The sequence below is a fragment of the Callorhinus ursinus genome, unplaced genomic scaffold (assembly GCF_003265705.2).
Source record: "Callorhinus ursinus isolate GAN/ISIS: 27379988/994484 unplaced genomic scaffold, GSC_fseal_2.0 scaffold9, whole genome shotgun sequence".
Lineage (NCBI taxonomy): Eukaryota > Metazoa > Chordata > Mammalia > Carnivora > Otariidae > Callorhinus > Callorhinus ursinus.
In genome coordinates this window covers 53,820,279-53,835,052 of record NW_027397071.1, presented here as the reverse complement: position 1 = coordinate 53,835,052, position 14,774 = coordinate 53,820,279, and the positions used below count along the sequence as shown (strand labels likewise).

The window sequence follows — 14,774 nt, the reverse complement described above, 5'->3', positions numbered from 1 at the left end:
TTAATTACAAGTTGGATTTTATTTGCGCTCATCCATTCTCGGGTGCCTGGATATATATTGCTTTCTTAACTCGCTTTGACTGGATGTACTGTTTGTACATCTGCATGCGATTTTGCATACTTGAAACATCTTGAATCCATCTTCCACCTCCACTGCACATGCCCAAACACCATTGTTCCTATGAGGCCTGGAATGTTGGTATCCAAGGTGAAGACCGTTCATTAAAATTGGACACATTTGAAGGAGATGTGAACAGTCCATCATGAAATGTGACTGTTTTTCCAAAGGCACTTTTTAAAACATGGTGAATAAAAGAAAAAAAATTTTTTTCAGCCCCTAAATTGAAGGCAAGAGATATGTTTTTCGAGGAAGCTGATTTTAACTGGATGAGTGGGTTGCTTTTTATATTAATGTACCTGAATCATTGCAGAGTGTAGAGGTCTATATGTTGAAGTCACAGTATTTTTCAATAAATTATGGATGTTATAAATAAGTATGTGCTACATGGCAGAGGCAATTTAAAAAATACTTGGTGTGAAGTAGCAGCTGCTATAATTAACAGAATGTCCGTGTGTGTGTAATAGAGACAGGTTGAACGTGAAATCTCAGTGTCTGCAAGTCTGTTGTCATCCTGACCTCAGGTTTCAGGGGGTACACAAGAGAGGCAGCAGGACAGGGGGAGGGATTTTCTCATCTTGAAAATGATTTAGATAATCTGTATTGAACAAATCTGTGAGGAAGACGATCATTTCCCAGAGGACAGGTAAACCTGTATAAATACATATATTTAGGGAGGCAGGTGTTGATCTTAAAGTCAGCTCCTTCAGGGAGGGCTAAATCCTCCCCATTTTCCTTTTTATTTAAAGCTGAGGGAAGCTTGGAATAGGAGTACCATTTTCCCTGTGCTCTTCCTATCTATCTCATTTTGTATGATTTGGACTTTTTCTTGGTAACAGTTGATAAGAGTTCAGTGTGAGGGGCTTCCAGAAAGGAGATAGTAGAGGGCGTGTTTCACAAGCACGCCATTCTTCATGTGAATTATTCTCCCCTGCTGCTAGGGAAATGATCATTAGCCGCAGATCTCAGGGAGTGGGGATCCACATGTGTATAAAAACGGCCTCAGCACACCTCAGGTACTTACCCCTCTCTGGGGGAGCAGGCTCTGGGGGAGTGGTCTGAACTTGACTCCAGAAGGTACAGTTAGTCACTGTTGTACTGCTGTCACCAATGGGGATGTCAGTGTGTGGGTGAAGATCTCATCTAGAGCATTCTTCTTTTGATGTGACGTTAATTGTCTAAAGTTATTTCTAGAAGGACCTTTCTTTCTACCTTCGTGCAATAGTGAAACAACTATTTCCATCATTTTAGCCAAATGGACCTATTAGTCAAAGCAGTGCTAATAGTGTGGGTGTTGGCAATACCCCATTGGCCCACAAAATTTAAGGGCTCAAAAATAGAACTGCAGGGCGCTTGGGTGGCTCAGTCGGTTAAGTGTCTGCCTTGGGGTCAGGATCAAGCCCCATGTCAGGCTCCCTTCTCAATGAGGAGTCTGCTTCTCCTTCTCCCTCTCTGCACTCTCTCTCAAGTAAATAAATCCTTTTATAAAAAAAAAAAAAATAGAACTGCAGATAGAGGAGGATCTTGCTTTCCTTCTCTTTTTCCTTGTGTGTGATTCAACCCAGGGAGTTGACTTCTCTGGTTCTTCCTGATGGCACTGGATAGTCTACACCATTTCCTGGTGTCTGATGCCATATTAAGACAGCAAGGAGTGGGCTTTTGAAGCTAGCTCTGGCTCAGATTTCAGTGTGGTGGCATGCATACCTACTGTAGAGTCACAGTGTGATTTATAGTTCTCCGTTCTGCCAGACATGAGATGTGTGACCTTGGGCATGTCCGTTCCTTCTTTGAACCTATCTTTAAAATGGGGGTCATGATACCTACCTTGAAAGCTTGTTGGGAGAGTCCTATTAAAGCAGTTTTTCCAAACTAGCCTGATGACAGGAATCAGCTGACTAATTTTTCAAAGCACAAGATCCCCAGGGCCTCCCGTGTTTAGCCTACTGAATCAGAATCTCCATGGGATACCTGGGAATTTATAGGTTAAACAAGTACCCCAGGTGGTTATATATGATCAGGTAATTTTGGGCAACACTGCTTACCAGAATATACAGGAAACTGATATGACTCTAAAGTACTTCACACCTGTGAGGGATTGGAAGTATTTTAAAACTTAATGAGCTCGGTAAATTTGAGAACAGGAGCTTCTTTTTTAGCCCATCAGAATGTGCCTGGGGGCTTCCATCCCCACCCACAACAGTCTGAAACCCTCAGGAAGCAGAAAGTTTAATGTTCAGAAATGATTTATTGGCTGTCCACTCTCCCCTGTCATTTTTTTTTTTCTTATTGGCTGTGACACTCATGACTCATTCTATTTTCATTAGTACAAATCTGCAATCCCCCCTCCCCCTGCCCGTTGCCCCGGACTCAGGAGCACCTTCAGAGGCCTTCTCTCCAGCTTCTCTCTCCTCGAGCAGAGCCTGTGGACCTTGGGAGAGGGAGAGTTTCTCTTGCGAGGCGGTTGCCCTGTCCCTGGCACCCCTGGCTCTTACACCTGTCTTTCTCTCCTGTTGGTTCCTCAGTCTCTCAAGTCCTTCTCCCTTCTCTATTTCACCCTGCACAATTAGGACAAAACAAATGAGCCCTCTGAGCTTTCTCGAGTGTAGAATTGGGACAATGACAGCACCCAATCTGGGGCATTATTGTGTGGGCTGACTGAGGTAACAGAACTTCCAACACATTGATGAGAAATTTTTTGAAGGGATTGGCTATTTTATTTAGTTCCCTTTCTCTATCGATTTTGGCAGAGAGTCTTTGCATTAAGTTTCTGGCATAGTGGAAAGAGGGAAATCCTTGTAGTCAGACTGACCTGGGTTCAGTGTCTCCGTCGTGTACTGTCTACAAGAACCTGGGGTGAACTAGTTCCCCCACTGAGCCTCAGGTCCTTATCTGGATGTGTCCTCTTAAGGCCATTGAGGGAGTTAGAGGTATTGTACACACAGTATTACAACAGTGCATTGTTCTTTTAATAAAAAAATACCCATTGTCTGTCCCCTTTTCTAGAATAAGGGTGATGAGGGTCTGAGTTTGAATGTGCCTATACAAAAGACTTTGGGCAGTGAAACATGAACTTGGCATCGTTTGGGCCAAGGAGAGGTTCAGATTTGGTCTTTTTTTGGCTCTTACTATGATTGTTTTGGGAGGCTTTGGAGAAATGAGTGCCAGAAAAACTAGAGGGTGTTTTTTCTTTCTTTCTTTTTTTTGCTTTTTATTATTCTAGTGGAGTCAAGGCTAAAAAGTGATCAGATTTCACCTTGTCTTAAAGATTTCAGACTTGTTTTTGGCAGTGACGTTGTGTAAGAAGTCCTCCTTCTCCTCTTCCCCTATTTGGCTTTGTCCTCCCCTTTTTGTCCACCCACCTTTAGTTATTGTTCTCATTCCCCTAAATATGGTAGCTACCCTTGTTTATGTGGGTCACCGAGAAAGTCACCACCTGGCCTTTGATTAATTTGTAAATCAGCACCATTCTTTTCATTATATGAATGAAAATAATGATCGCTATTTTTGTTATTAATGCGATTGTTATTTTCAGGCACCTTCTCCCTATCTGTGCTAGGCATATTAGCAAATATGAACCCCATTAGTCCTCATGACCATTGGTTACAGCAGGTGGTGTTATCACCATTTTGCAGGTCAGAAATTGAAGCTGGATGCTTTAGTGATTTGCCCCGTTCTAACCCTTGAGTGGGTCACTACTCAGAATTTTGGTTACATGACAAATGGGAAGTCAGAAATTTGAACAATGCAATTTTGTATTATCAGACAAAAACATATTCATATATATAAATCCTCCCTCTAAAGAGATTTGAGATGACTGGTAATAGGATAAGATAAAAGGTGATAAAATATGTATGAAAAATCACAAAGGAGTGAAAATATTACTAGAACAACTAAGATGAAGCTACGAACTTTGTAAAAGCTCTAAGATTCTTCATAATTACTAATAGATTTGTTTCCAAGCTTCCTAGTGGCCAAAGCAAAGATTAGAGCATTATCAAGATTAACTGAGTAAACAGATAAGAACCTTACTGCTGTTCAGGAGAAGTAGAACTCTTTCTAACACTGGAGAATGAGAGCAATTTCTCCTAGTTATCAAAGGTTCGCAGTATTCTATAAATTATTTAAAAGTGTGACTTAATAAGTTTAATTATAATTTCAAATACACTTTATTTTAAAACAGTTTTAGATTTATAGAAAAGTTGTAAAGACAGTATAGAAGAATTCCTAAATATTTGACACCCAGTTTCCCGTATTATTAATATCTTACATTAGTATGGTACCTCTGTCACAATTGATGGACCAATATTGAGACATTATTATTAACTAAATTCCATACTTTATTTATACAGCTTTAGTTTTTACCTAATGGCCAGGTTCCTATCCAGGATACCATAAATGTATGTGGGTTAGTCATATCTCCTTAGGCTTTTCTTGGCTGTGACAGTTTCTCAACTTTGTTCTTGATGACCTTGACAGTTTTGAAGAGGACTAGTCATGTATATTATAGGATGGCCCCCTAATGGAATTTGTCTGATGTTTGTCTCATCATGAGACTTGGGTAGTATGTTTTTGGTAGACCACAGTACCATTCTCATCATATCACATCAAGGGTACACGCTATCAGTGTGACTTCATGTTGATGTTGACTTTGATCACCTGGCTAAGGTATTGTTTGTTAGACTTTTCCACCCTTAAGTTACTCCTCTCCTCCTTTTAGATGATACTTTTTGGAAGGAAGTCTCCATGGATAGTAGGCATGTAGGGAGTTATGTTTCACCTCTGTGAGGGCAGAGTATCTACATTTATTATTTTGAATTATTCTGTATGGGAGATTTGTCTGTTTTCAGTTCACTTATTTTCACTTCTTTGGACTAAAAGAAAGTGATGGCCAGGCTCTTTGAGTATAAGAGACACATTGGTAAGTTTGCTTTAGAACTTACTTACATGTTAGGCACTTGCAGTAATGAGCACTGGGTGTTATATGCAAGTGATGAGTCACTAAATTCTACCTCTGAAACTAATAATACACTATATGTTAATTAAATTGAATTTAAATAGAAAAAAAGAAGTTACATGTTAAAATTTCCGAGACTTTTCTATGGCCCATGGGACAAGGGAGCTGATTTATAAAATCTCAGGTTGGTTTTCCCCTTAGATTTCTTTATAGGATATGTTTGTTTATTTCCCTTCCCTTTCCTCTCCACTACAATGTACAATTCTGTGTAAGTTGTCAGTATTCTGTCCTCTACTTAAAGAGATGAATTTTATGGTTTTAAGAAACTGTAATCCCTATTAAAATAGCAAGTATTTTCCTGATTTGCATGGTTCTCTATGTTTTGAATTTATAGGAGATATTATTGTACTGTTATTTTTTCATGGTTATTTGCTAATCTGTCAGGAGAAGATTCTGGTCAGGTTATTGATCCAGATCTGTAGTCATTTTCCAGATATAATCTCCAGTATCTCAAAAATAGTATCATATTTAGACTTTTATTCTACTGTGTTTCTGTTTTTTAAAAAAATTATAAATCTACTTGTATAATTTATTTTTTACTTCATATAGTAGTCTATCTTCCATATCATTAAATATAATCTCAAAACATGTTTTGGATACCTGTATAATATGCTACCCTATATCAGTATAATGTCTGTGTCAATTTTGCCAAGTTTTTAGGATTAAAATAGTATTTTATTTATTTTTTAAGATTTTATTAGAGAGAGCGCATGCACAAGCGAAAGAGAGAGCGAGAGAGAGTGCATACATGAGAAGCGGGAAGGGGCAAAGGGAGAGGAGAAGCAGACTCCCCGCTGAGCAGGGAGCCCAACACTGGGCTCAATCCCAGAACCCTGGGATCATGACCTGAGCCGAGGCAGGCGCTTAACTGACTGAGCCACTAAGGTGCCCCCAAAATGGTATATTATTTTAACTTTCACTTTTTGACTATTAAATGCAGTAAATTTTTAATATATTTAGCAACCACTGGTTTTATTAATTTATGTCAATGTCAGTTATTATGTCTATTACTATTATAAATGTCAATTACTAATATTTATATTGGATTTTGGTGTTTTCTTAGATATTGGTGAGAACTCTATGTGATCTATCAAAAGGATTGAATTATTGTTTTGCTATTTTCCCCAGGTGTTATTTTTGAAAAAATTTTAAACCTACAGGAAAGTTTAGAGAATGGCATATTGAACACCATATCTTTACCGAACCTTCCTCAACATTTTGTTCCATTTGTATCTCAAGTGCTCTGTGTTTATTTTGCTGAACCATTTGTAAATGAGTTGCAGACATCACCTACTTCCTCCTAAATTCGCAACATGATCACCTAAGACTACTGACAATCTTCTGTGTAACCACAGGGTCATCATTACACTTAGAACAATTAACACTGATCTTCATTATTTGAATTCCTAACAGGTATCCCTGTTGTTAAGGGTTCAAAGTGTCACTCACTCTTGATTGCCACTGGGCTTCTGACTGATAGACACTACATAAAAAGCATATTAGCTAAATGAAGAACGGAAACCTACCTCATTATTTCAGAAAATGACACTTTAACCTCTAATGTATAGAGCTTCTGGTATATTGGGTGGATAATGCAGCTCATAAGTGAGACTAAACCACCATCTATGTGTTCAGGTGAACATGTACATATAGGGGGGAAGGCAGACCGGATATGTCAGCCAGTTCTCTAGTTAAGTAACTGGGTCAGCAACATGAATGTAGACCATGCTCAGGTGTACTTAACTGAAGCCAAAGCCTGCCGGTTGCACTTAGGCATAGAAAGGGAAGGAGTACGGTTTTTCTTTCCTTTCTTTTTTTTTTTTTTTAAGGTTTTTATTTATTTGAGAGAGGGAGCACAAGCAGGGAGGAGGGGCAGAGAGAGAGGGAAAAGCAGGCTCCCCTGCTGAGTGGGGAACCCAATGTGGGTTCATGACCTGAGCTGAAGGCAGGCACTTAACTGACTGAGCCACCCAGGCGCCCCGGAAGGAGTGCTTTTGATGTTGTTCAAGGCATGGCTTGTCACCTGTCTTTAACACAGTCAGCCTTAAAACGTGTCTTAATATATTCCAGTCTCTCAGCCATCAGATGAGCCCTTACCCCTTTGGAGAAAATTAAATAAGGGCATGGGGTGCAGAGTCCGCTGTGCCTCCCTGGTGCAGCACTGAGTGAATAGAGCAGGCTGTGGCTGCCTCGTCCTCCCTGAGGGCTGAGACAGCAGCATGGCCGGAAGAAAGGAGAAACTTCCCACTCTTGGCCTGTGGTGACCTTCCTGCCATCCATGTCCCTTACTCAGTACTTTACTTCCTGATCGCCTTTTGTAGTTGCGTATCTAAGATAAGACTTGATTAAAAAAGAGTTTTGTTGAGATATAATTCACATCCTATGTAAGTCACCCATTTAAAATATACATACAGTTCAATGCTTTTGATAGATGGCATTATTAATTTTGATTGTAAATTGTAAAAATAAGTATAGCATAAAACTTACCATTTTAACCATTTTTAAGAGTATATAGTTCAGCAATAATTACATTCCTGCTGTTGGACAACCATTACCACTGTTTGTTTTCAAAATTTACTCTTCTCCCCAAACAAAAAACTGTAGACTTTAAGCAGTAGCTCCCCATTCCTCCCTTCCCCCAGCCCCTGGTAACCTCTAATCTGCTTTCTGTCTCCATGAATTTGCATACTCTACATGCCTCACAGAAGTAGGATCATACAATATTTGGTGTTTTGTGTCTGGCTTATGTTACTTAGCATTATGTTTTCCAGATACATCCATGTTGTAGTCTGTGCCAGAATTTCCTTTTGGTGGCTGAAGGATACTGCATTGTGTTCATATACTACATTTTGCTTTTCCATTCATCTGTTGATGGACCCATGATGGATGATTGGGTTGTTTCTTCCTTTTGGCTCTTGTAAATAATGCGGTGAACATTGAGGTATAAGTATCCATTTGAGTCTCTTGCTTTCATTTCTTGTGGGTATATACCTAGGAGTAAAATGCCTGCGTCATACGGTTAATCTGTGTTTAGCTTTTTGAGGAATTGCCAGATTTTTCCATAGTGGCTGTACCATTTTACATTCCCACCAGCAGCATATGGGGATGCCAGTTTTTCTACCTCTTCACCAATACTTTATTTCCTTTTGTATTTCTTTTTTATTTTAGCCATCCTTGTAACTATAGAATAGATTCTCATTATGACTTAAGGCTTGATTTTTTTAATGTTAGAAATGTGAATGAAAGTAAAATTGATTGAATTTAAATCATCCTAGAGATAACATTTTTTTGGCCAGACCTTAGTTGAAACTGGATGAGGATTCTCTAGGAGTGTAATGAAATTAAAGAGTTCTGGGGGGAAAAAAAATCACAGTTGTTCTTGACATGATGAATGCTAAGGCTCTTTGACTTGCATTGTTTTATGGCTCTACTGAAGGATGATTTCCAGAACAATGGTATAAAACAGTGCTTCTAGGTTCTAGGAAGAACGATTCAGTCCTCTCACATCAGCTTATTTTTTAGTATATCTCATAGTGCTGAGAAATGGCCTGTAAATATTAGCTGTTCTTTACCCTTATTTTTGGGAAGGAGAAGTGCTTTCACTGTCTACGGAAGAAGTATGATCTTTACCTCTTCACTGAGAAATAATAGAAATAATAGAAAATTTTAAAAAAATTGCTTAAACACTTAAGTGTTCATTCTTCTCTGTAAATAAATGGAGACATATGGAGTCTTGAGCTCTTGCGTCAGCCCCGTGAAGTTATCAAGGACACTAGCTCTTTTGATGTTTTCACTTCACCATCCTTAGCCCTGACTTCTATCTTCAAGGTCACCCCATGGTCCAAGTTGCCTGCTGGAGTCTCTGTTGTCCAGTCTACATTCTTTGTGGCAGGGAGAAGGAAGACAGGGGTGCGTAGAGAGGATGTTCCACATACCTGAGTCAGCCTTATTTAAACAACATTCATAGAAGATCTACCTAATACTTCTGTTTGTATATCCTTGGCCAGCCCTCAGGTTTATGGTCAAGCTTAGTTTAATGGTGCCCAGACAAAATAGGCTTTTAGCTGGATGCATCGCTACCTGAATGAAATTGGGTTTCTCTTACTACTAAAGCAAAAAAAGAGAATTAGTATTGGGCAGGTAAAAAGATAATCGCAGAATTGTCATTTCGCAGGAAATTACATTGACCCATATCTCAGATACCAATGTGTAATCCATCTATGATAGTGATCAGGAGGAAGTTGAGGATGGCTGAAGCCATGGGGGAAGTGGTATATGGTTTGAAGTAACTGTGGCTCACAATTTCTGTCATTCATTCATTCACTCATTCACTTATTCCTTGCATAGATATTAATAGAGCACCAAGAAGTACCCTCCCTCTAATCTAGAAGTAGGTAGGTACACATTTGTTTAAACTATTCAAATGTATGTGAAGGCTAGAGCCAGATACTCCTTAGCCCAAAGCTTTGCTCTGCCATTTATCAGCTGGGTAGATTTGGGCAAGTGGTCTTTGGGCAATTCATTTAATCCCTCTCAGTCCCAGGATAGGTGTCAAGAGACCTCATAGAGGTAAGTATCCAGAGGCTGAAAGTCCAGGTAGGCAGGAGAGAATGGAATGTTCCGAGTCCATCAGGGGACAGGAGAGGGCTTCTCATCCATGCCTAACAGAAGCACCAGAGCCCGGGCACAGATCCTCTGCAACTGGGCCTTCTACTATTGCCCTACACTGATGCTTGACTGTGGGATCACTGACTGTCCCTCTTTATCTGTCATGTTGAAACTCTGCAGAAGGATGAGTTTCTTTCTTCACTTTTCATCAGTAAAGTAAATCTGGACAGAAAAGGTTAAAAATCCCCACCTTTGTCCTTTGGAACAAAGGAGGTAAAAATGTGTGGCCTCGGGTGGTTATATTATGCACCCTTTGTTAAGAACTACTAGTCTGAATTTGTTCGGTGTCTATGCACTTTTTTTTCAGCTCTCTGCTGCATACATCTAGACAAGAATTTTCTATGCCTGAAAGATGATAGTCGATATGACTGTGATTTTCCAGCCGAGCAGCAATATAGCGTTTTCTTTACCTAACACTTTGCTCTAAGACCTTGCATCACTTTTAGAATGTAATCCCATGTGCTCTTTCAGTATGGTAAAGTAGAACAACCTCTGAATACGATTCCGCATTTATAAATAGTGTGATGGTGTATTCTCTGCTGGAAATGTTTGAAACTGTGACAGTGTTAAACAGAGATCTCATTTTCCAGGGTGACATGACTGAACCCAGAGATGGAGTAGTGGTTAGATTTTGAAGGGACCTCCCCATACCACACATTGCTTCAGGGTCACTTCTGTGCCCTGAGAAGGCATCCCTCAGACGGACAGGGCATCATGGTCCTTGTGGCTTCTGATATTTGTTTCCCATTCAGGGTGGCTGCCTCTGTTGGACAACTCTTTTGTGAACTTTGCCATTGGGCCTTTGGAATATGTTGTATGTACCTCTGTGATTCTGGGGGCCTAGTTTCAGTCGCTGATGAAAGGTATAACATTCAGTCCTGGGGCCCATGCTACTGGAAAGGCTTGCTGGTGCCCAGGACCTACATCATGAGATGCACAAGGGGGCATGGTTTGAAACTGGGAAGATGGGTGTCTGGTGCAGCTAGGTCACCTTGGGCCTCCTGTCTCTCAGTTCCTTTGTCTGTGAAACTTGGTGGTTGGATTAGGTGATCCCTTCAGGACTAAAGTTCTCAGTCCATGAGATGTATTGGTATTGGCCAAAGTCTCTCTTTGGATTCTTTCTTAAAACTCATTCCTTTGTAAAAAGTTATTGTTAAACTCTACAACTCAACCATTTGGGCTGGAATTTGGTGTCAGAATGCTGTATCCTTTTTCTTCTTTTTTCTCTTCTTCACTTCTATTTAATTTATTTTTTATATATACGTTACTTTTTTCTTGTTTTCTTCATTTTCCTTTCTTCCTCTCTCTAAATTATTGTCAAGGGCCTTTGAAGAGAATTCTTAAATGTTATTAAGAAATTGCAGTCAGGGAGTCCTTTGTTCCCAAGCCATTTAGAAGATTGTTTTTCCTTTTGTTAAATACAAAAAATTGTCAACCTGTGTCATTAAAATGTGCCAAAAACCGCATTCACCAGTAAAAAGTGTCAGCTCTCATTATTGCCCAGATATTATTCTTTTCAAAAGCTGAGCACTCTCCCCAGGCTTTCTAAACAATCTTCGGCTCATTCATCTTCCTGGTTTTGTTACATTTTGAACTTCTCTGGGTCTATATAGGGTGGCAGCCTGTCTTTTAAAAATTAATGGGTTCCAAATGCCATTCAAACCTATTTCCGCCTCAACCTCCCGCTCCTCTCTCCAGCCCTGCCTGTTAGGAGTCTTATATTCTGTATAAATATTGAGCTGGAGATAGTTTCTAAAGAGGTGTTTGGACTTTTAATTAACACTGACAGCCTGTCTGCTTGGGATTTTGCTCTCCTGTCTCCATGGAAAAGTCAGGCAGGTCAGTATGGAGAGGGGAGGGAGGCTCCACAGTGGATATGTTCCTGGCGGCTGGCCCCAGGGACACTGAACTCTGAGCCAACCATGAAGTCATTTTGAATTTAAGGAGTCTTGCTAATCCAAGGCAATGTGTCTTAATTTGACAAAGTAAAGGCTGCCCGATAAGCAACCCTAACTACAAGTTCTGTGAAACTGGGGGTGTTTGTAAGTTTAGATTGTGCTAGAGAAATGTGGTGATGTGGAAGAATGGGCTCATTTTCTTCTGTTTACTCCTTTTCCCACCCCAGCCCCCTCTCCTCTCCTCTCCTCTCTCTCTCTCTCCCTCTCTCACTCACTCACTTTGGCCCAATTCAGCCCTGCAGTCTGGCCTCTGCAGTGGCTTGATGTGAAATTTGAGAAACATATGTAGTTTTCTATTTCAGGAAAATGATCTCAGGGATTGAATGTGTTTTTTTGTTGGCTGTTAAGCTCTGATCTTGCCCAGTGTGGTTTTTTGATGATGGGAAAGAGGCTTCGAAGTGCTTTTTATCAGAATTTCGTGTAATAAACCTTAAGGCTTGGTTTCTTTAGTTCCGCCCCTCCCCCCTCCCCAGCCCACGACTCAATGTCATCTCTTTTGGCAGAAGTGGGAAGAAGTGCACATTGTTCGTATTACAATCAATTCATTGCTGCTGGCACACATACACAAAAATGGCCACTGTGTCTGTCTTTCACAAAAGCTATTTTAAATGTAGTTCAGTGGAGGACCAGGGGTCTGCATACTGTTGCTCATAAAGGAACAGAGATTCATGGGGGAGAAGTCTGCTTTTGTTTGGCCTTGGAAGGGCCAGTATTCTTCTTTGTTCTAGAGGTGAGTGCCAACAATGGGCCTAGTGCCCTGTAAACCAAACTTCATCGACCCAGCCATGCAGAGGATGCACAGGCCAGCATCGCTGGGGCCTGTCGGGAGAAGGGCCCAGTGGATTCAGGCGAGTGGGCCAGGGTGAGGGCCCTGGGCCCTGGCTGAGAGGTGGGAGGTGAACTCAGTATTTTCCGTTAGGTCTGACCTGCCCCATGGCTGAAGCATGACTCCAGCCCTTGCAGGCATCTCCCTCGTGGTGGAGAAAGGCTCCATGACCGTGGTTATCCACCAACCATGAGCTTCCTGAAGACAGTAGCGCGTGTGTTGACATCTTTGTATCCGCAGAGCGCTTGCTGAATTAACGAGAGAATAATGTGCTTCGATGGAGGTCTCCACAGGATATGCTGGGGATGCAAAGAGGGGATCAGCCTACTCACCCTCAGACTTGGGATGGGGTAAGGAGGATGAAGCAGGAGAAGGCACAGGAAAGGCATATCCAGAGGGAAGGGGGCTGACATTCCTGGCAGTATTATGCTATTTGATCCTTATATCATTTTTACAGATGAGGAAAATAAGACTCAGAGAGGTCAAGCCATACATTCAAGATCACACAGCTACTAAGGAGCAGAGAAACTCTGAAGCTCCTAAGCCATGCCCCTTGTTGTGGCCCATCTTACTAGCAGGGGTCAAGGATGAAAACCCTAGTTCCTCTCACACTGAACTTGGCTCCACCTTCTTTTTTGTCTTAGAGGTGAACTGACCATCTCCTTTGGTTCCCCAAATCTGGCATTTGTTGCAGTAGGTTGGGAAAGTCTAAGAGACTTTAGGGCAGTGGCAGAGGTGGGCCTCCCATAAAGTGAATGCAGTGAAGCTTAAACTTGACCCTCACTTGCATGGGCCCTTCTGAGTGCTGGGAGTTATTGGGAGTTGTAAAATATTCCAGGTGGGGAGAGGTTGCTGTAGGAAGTATTTCTACCTAGGCATTTCTGATCTCAGGAAAAATGGGACTTCAATCCCCAAGGCTCTGGTTATTTGTTTTAATTTTTTTCCTTTTGTAAATATTTGTCATTACGCATGACTTTATATTCATAATTTGTATTCCTTTTCTCAAAGAGCGCCCCCCCCCCCCCGCCCCACATAAAAGCTTCCAAACCTGGATTTGCCCTGGGTAGTGGTGTGAGGGGAAGGAAGGTGAACTGAAGAGTGGAAGGCTGAGTTCGGATTCTGGTGTAACATGAGAGCCCAGGAACTGATGGTGTGACCTTGAGCAAGTTACTTAGCTTTTGTGCACTGTATTTCCCTCCTCTGTACTTCATGGGCTTATTATGGGGACAGAAAGAGTATTTTCACAGAACTGAGACATGAACTGCCTTCATCTTCTGGCACTCTTTATCACACACCAGCATTCCGGCCCCATCTGACGTCCTCCCGGGTCCCTGGGCTTCTTCATGTCCTCTTGCTTTTGCACATACTGTTCCCTCTCTCTAGAATGTCCCTCATGTGCTCTTTTCTACTTGGTGAGCTGTTGCTGTTGCTCATCCCTTAGGGCCCATCTTCAAACCCATCAGACTCCCTGGGACTTCTCTTTTATATCCTTGACCCTTGATCAGTGCAGGGCTTCCTGGCACTGACCCCCATGCGATTGAAAATCCACATCTCACTTTTTACTCCTCCACAACTACCAATAGGCTACTGTTGACTGGAACCTTACTGGTAACATAAACAATTGACTAACACGTATTTTATGGGTTATATGTATTATACGCTGCATTCTACAATAAAGTAAGCTAGAGAAAAGAAGGGTTATTAAGAAAGTCACAAGGAAGAGAAAATATATTTACAGTACTGTGCTTTATCTATTGAAAAAAATCCACATGTAAGTGGACCCGTGCAGTTCAAACCTGTGTTGGTCTAGGGTCAAGGGTGCTGTAGGTGTTTCTCAGCATGTTTTTCTTCTCTTAGCCCAGGAACCTTTGGGTTAAGAAATGACAGTTTATTCACCTTTGCGGCCCCTGGTGCAGAGCGCGTGAAACCTTAGGAGCGGGGAAATTTGGAGGCAATGAGTGGAAAGAGTTTCTCTGATCATGCCATTATGTTTTAGAAGTCATAATACATTGTTCCAGAAAAGCTGTATGGTGTGATTACAAATAATCATCTTTTTCCATTCGGTTTATGCTCCACTTTAGGAAGTGTTCTTGGTGTCTGATTGATCTTCAATTTGAAATGACTTTGTAGCCTTTTCTCTTTGCTTCCCTGCTTTTAACATCTGATTTAAGCAGATAACACTTGGTAAACA

The 14,774-nt window shown here is 41.1% G+C and overlaps 1 protein-coding gene across 13 annotated transcripts in view; it reads left to right on the top strand.

Annotated features, from left to right (window-relative positions):
- The window catches only part of FGGY (FGGY carbohydrate kinase domain containing), a 400,333-nt gene that overhangs the window by 62,698 nt on the left and 322,861 nt on the right, over positions 1-14,774 (top strand). The gene's annotated exons all lie outside the window — the stretch shown is intronic.